General features: G+C 41.5%; 1 pseudogene; it reads right to left on the bottom strand.

Moving 5' to 3' along the window:
• Positions 1-4700: 4700 nt before the first annotated feature.
• LOC145406247 (5S ribosomal RNA) lies at positions 4701-4819 on the bottom strand (annotated as a pseudogene).
• Between the last annotated feature and the right edge of the window lie 737 nt (positions 4820-5556).

Here is a 5556-nt window from a genome sequence, read left to right as displayed (position 1 = left end):
TAACAGTGCAGTGAAAAGACAGAGGTGGAAGGGAGCCAGTAAGAGGAGAAGAGTTTATAAGATGAAAAGCCTTTGACTCCACCCTTTTGAGAAGAGTTGTAAGTGGGGAGCCTCCCCACACATGAGAGTTGCACTCTACACAGGGGCAAATAAAACCCTTGTATAAAGATAACAACTTTGCAAGGGTAAAGACGGTATGGAGTCGGCTTAGCACACCCAATCTCTTGGAGGCAGATTTTACAAGAGATGTAATATGATCTTTCCAAGGTAAGTCCCGAGAGAATGAAACCCCAAGTATGTTTAAGGATGATGCAGGACTGAGCTGGATGTCATTAAACATAAGTGGGTACTCCTGTGGAAGGTTTTGTCGAGTCGATGGTGTAAGGTTCAGCCTTTGGTTTCTTCTTCCTCGCAAAAAAAGAAAGAAAAAGAATTGAGTTTCTGATGCATTAAAAACAACAGGATTACTTTTACCCCAGTCAGAGATACGAGCTAAGTCAGACATTAGGTGTGCCATGGTCTCTTCCCTTGTTTGTTGAAGCAACTGCTGGGATGGACGTTGCGGGAACCCAATGGAAAGGTGAAGGGTGGAATCATCAGCGTATGAGTGGATAGGGTTAGATGTACAGCTTAGAAAGTCACTGATGAATAAAAGGTGAGAGTTGGTGATAGGACAGAGCCCTGAGGAACACTATTGTTGATAGATCGAGAAGAAAGGTGGCCGTTTACAACAGCAGCTATAGAACGACCAGAAAGCAAGCTACAGATGAAGGCACAGATAGAAGGATAGAAACCGTAAGATGGCAGGAAGAGGGCAGATTTATCCCAGACTCGATCGAAAGCTTCAACCAAAGTCCCGAAAGGAGGATGACCAGGAGTCTGAAAGAGAAATGTGAAGATTGCCAGTGGAGCGACCCTAATGGAACCCATACTGACGATCAGAAATAAGGTTGTATTAGGAAAGATGCTTTAAAATTTTTCTGTTAAGAATAGACTCGAAAACGTTTGAGACACAGGGTGTTAAAGCAACTGGGCGATAGCTAGAGGGTTGGGAATGGTGACTTTTCTTTGGGACTGGATGAATGAGGGCAAACTTCCAGCAAATGGAAAGGTACAAGCTGATGGACAAAGGCGAAAGAGTTTACCTAGGCAGGGTGTAAGCACAGAATCGAAGTTCTTGAGGACAACAGGAGGGACTCCATCAGGCCGATATGCCTTGTATTGAGGCCAGTGATGGCACAAAATACATCAGTTGAAGAAGTCTTAATTCAGTCATTAGGAAGTCAGAGGAGGGAAGTGATGGAGTAACAGCACCATAGTCGTCTAAAGTAGAATTCGAGGAGAAAGTCTGAGCGAAGAGATCTGCTTTATCAGTAGAAGAAATAGCTATAGAGCCGTCAGAGCAGAAAAGAGGAGGGAAGGATAATGAGGAAAAGTTGTTAGAAAGGTTTCTGGCAAGGTGCCAGAAGGAGCGGGAAGAATTCGAGCTGGAGAGTTGAGAGCATTTACAGTAGTTTGGATGAAAATATTTTTAGGACAGCGAAGAACAGACTTAGCACGATTTCGGGCAGAAACATAAAAAAATATGTGATTCAGTGGTGGGTTGGCTCCGGTACCTTTTGTAGGCCCTATCCTTGTTGTGGACAACATTAGAACAAGCGTAAGTAAACCAAGGCTTTTTCGCATTAGTCAAAGGATATGAGAAAGGAATGTATGCTTCCATGCCCAAGAGAATAACCTCCGTAATGAGCATGGCACACTCAGATGGCTCCCGGTCATGGAAACAATAATCATTCCAGGGAAAATTATGTTTTACATATGTTACATACGTACATTTTACATCTGGGGGGCCTACAGCCTGGACCTTGGCTCACGTTGACCAAAAATTTAATCAGGTGATCAGAATGTCATAGCTCATCATCCCTGTAATTTTAGTCAAAATCGCACCGGTATTTTTCAAATAAAATTGTTAACAGACAGGCAGACAGACAGACAGAGACAAACAAACAGGCAGACAAAAAGAGTGAAAACAATACCCGTCCCCGAGCCCCTCCGAGGCGGGGACGGGTAATGAAAGGCCAACATCAAAGTGATATAATTTCCATCATCTATCTCTCCCTCACGTTAAAAACAACCCCTTACCCCCTACCCCTCTCATTCCAGTCCACCTCCCATCCCCTTCCCCCTCTCAACCCCTACCAGCTCTCAACCCCTTCCAGCTCTCTTCCTACTGCCACCTCATTCTCTTTCCCTTCCCCTTCTCACTTTTTTTCTTTATTCACCTTTCACCTTCATTCTTTCCTGCTTTCTCCTCGGTTCATCCTCCTCCTCCCATTTTCTCTTGCCTTCCCTCCTCTCTTCCCTCCTTCTTCCCTCCTCTGTTTTTCTCTCATTTCCCCATTCCACCTTTTGCTTTTAATATTTCCATCATTCTATCAACTCCCCTTTACCTCTCACTTCAATCCACTTCCTCCACTCTACCGCCATTCCTTTCCCCCCATGTTCCTGCATCTCTTTCTCCTTCCCCTCTCCCCTTTCTCCTTCCCACCGATATCTACTCCCTTTCATTCCTACCCTTCCTGTTCTCTCTCTTCCCTATCTCCACTCATTCCTCTCTTTTATCACTTCCTCTCCCTTCCTTCTCTTACACGCCCCTTCTCTTTCCTTTCTTCCGCTCCCCGTTAGTTCCCATTATTCTCTCTTTTCTTTCCTCATAGCTTCCCTTCTCCCTCCCTTGTACACCTTTTTCCACCTCTCCCATTCATCTCTTCCTTCCACATATTCACTCCTCAGTCCCATCTCTAATTTAGCCCTCCCTCCATCCCTTTCTATCCTTCTCTCTCTAACTCCTCCTCTCTCCCCCTCCCCCCATTCTCATCCCCTCATTCTCCCCTCCTCCCCATCCCCTCCCTCCCCCGTACACCAGTCTCTACCACTGCATAATTTGTGTTGGCTACATGCTTGTTTCACCACAACTGCATAACATTAAACCCATTCATTACCGCCATACATTGATTTTATTCAGTTTAGGGAGAATGTTTCCCTGTGAAGGGGTTATGACAGGTTAGTATATCTTCATATTTTCATGACCAGTTATGTTTTTTTTTTTATTGATTTCCTTGTCGGCTATATTTTCTTATTTTTTGATCGTTTATATTTTCATTGTTTTGGTTTGACTTGTCATGTTTTCTTCAATTATATGACCAGTTATGTTCATTTCATTTTTTGTGATTGATTATGTTTTCTTCATTCTTTAAATGACCGTCTTTATTTTCTTCTAAAACCAGGTGATTTTACTCAACCTGAGAGAAACATTTCTTAGTGCAGGAGTGTTAACAGTGACATCTTATAATATCATTGATTTTAACACACACACACACACACACACACACGCAAATAAGTACGTACACACACATTTCCCCTGTTTTTTCATTCTCCTCTCCCGCACCACTGGATCATTCATCTCGGCGTCCCCAGCAGTTCTTCATCCACTTGTACCTCATTCATCGCCCACCAGTATTCGATTTATTTCCACTGTCACTGGATTCAAGAGACGAAGGAGCAGCACACAAAACCCACCTCTTAAGGCCATACTATAAAACCTAAACGCCAGTAATGACGAATGCGAGCGTCTGACATTCCTGTTTTTCGCACCACAAATAAATTTGCTGTTCACGCCAGGCGTTTGTCACCTGGTTATGGTGTGAAATAGTATTGGAATGTCACAGGAGGATGAACGCAACAAGAGACGCCCCTTTCGTATAACAAATTAAAATATTCATAAATATGATAACCGGTTTTTCCATTTATAAAAGCTGAATAATTCATGAATCAAATTTTCCCTAGCAGGCTAAAATATATGAGAAAAACAAGGCTGTTCATAAGATTTTACAAGACTATTCGCTTCCGTAACGAATACGAGTAAACAAAAACTTCCCTGGTGGCGACGTGGCGTGTAATACTGAGTTAGGATATTAAATTATGCTTTGTAGTTTATTTTAGACTACCTGTGTACTTTCTGAATAGATTTTTGAAACGGTAACTGTTTGAAAGTGTGTGTGTTAGCCAGCTCAGTGCTTTAGTTAGCACATTTGAAGGCAAGCCAGTAAGCTTTTGCCTCTAGTCCAACAACATCATTGTGTGACACTTCTTGCCTATGAAAAGTAATGAATAAATGACGTGTAAGAAGTGCAAATACAATATTATATTACATGGCAGAAATTACACATCAGAGGTTGGTCAGCGTTCGTAAATGGTTTGGTTTGTATTTTTCACCTGTTTTAGTGTTCTCTCGTACAGTTAAGTTTCAGAAATTGATAATAAAACAGGCACAAATTTTTCATCAGTACCGACAAGTATGTGCAATTACTTAAGTTCCTTCTTGAAAAATGTGATTCGTTTTTGCCCCAAAATAAACTGATAAGCTGATGTAGTTAAGATAGTTGGGTAAGGTTACCAGATACCGGTATGAGTGAATTGGTTGGTTAGGATGCTGGCTGAAATATTGCCTGTTTCAATCAAGCATTCAGATTTGAGCATAGGTGTGTTGGCTCTAAAGCAAAACTTGCCAGTAAATGCAGATTTTTTCATCCATCCATTGCCAGACGCCATGTATCCCAGATGGGGTGGCCAATGGCTTAGAGTTAATTGTTTTACAGGGAGGGGCACTAATCCTCCACCAACCCCACTTGACGTAGGGATGCCAACAGCATCTGGTGTTCCCAGGCGGTCACCCATCCAAGTACTAACCAGACCCAACGTTGTTTAACTTCGCTGATCGGATGGGAAGCGGTGTACTCAACGTGGCATGGATTTTTTCATACGAATTAAAAAAAAAAAGAAAAAAAAAAGCATCTTTCTATCTTAAGAGCTGTTCTTACAAATAGCTACAGACCTGAGGAAATGGACTGTTCCTTGCATATATAATATAAAAACTAGTTTCAGTAATTGGATAGAAATGACAGTTTTTGTAATGGAAGAGTAGATAGGTGTAGAAAAGTCATGGAATATTGGTTAGGGTGGAAGGGTTATACAAAAGTATGAAAGGTGCATTTAAGCAATGACCCAACAAACAGGAAGTAATGAAATATATATCTAGTGAAGGAAACATCAAGCATATGACCAGAGTAGGAGAAAGCTAGGAAAACAGAACAGTAAACAGTCTGAAAATATATAAAACAGAACTGGATGAAAGTACAGTACTATAGAAGTGGAATGATTTCTGGGAAACAAAAAGGAAGGCTTGTCTGGCAGACTGGGACAGAAATAATTAGCTACACTATATACCATGTAACTTAGGAAATCATTGCATACTGCTTGAAGGGAAAGGTAATGATAAAGAATATGAAACTCAGAGTAGTATAATTACTGAGCTAAACTGGAAAGTTACCAATAATACCTCAAACAGGGAAGGTGACAGTAATGTTAGGAAAAAACTATAGTTAGATATACCGGTATAGAAAATGAAAGAACAACTGATACAGTACACACATCTTATAACCTAGATTTTCCAATATGGTCTGCTGGCCATGGCTGGATGACAGGTGTGGAAAGAAG

This window comes from Coenobita brevimanus, chromosome 69, assembly GCF_032717465.1.
Source record: "Coenobita brevimanus isolate Jiangsu-jjx chromosome 69, ASM3271746v2, whole genome shotgun sequence".
NCBI lineage: Eukaryota > Metazoa > Arthropoda > Malacostraca > Decapoda > Coenobitidae > Coenobita > Coenobita brevimanus.
The sequence above is the reverse complement of the archived record's forward strand: the minus strand, read 5'-3'. Positions and strand labels throughout refer to the sequence as shown.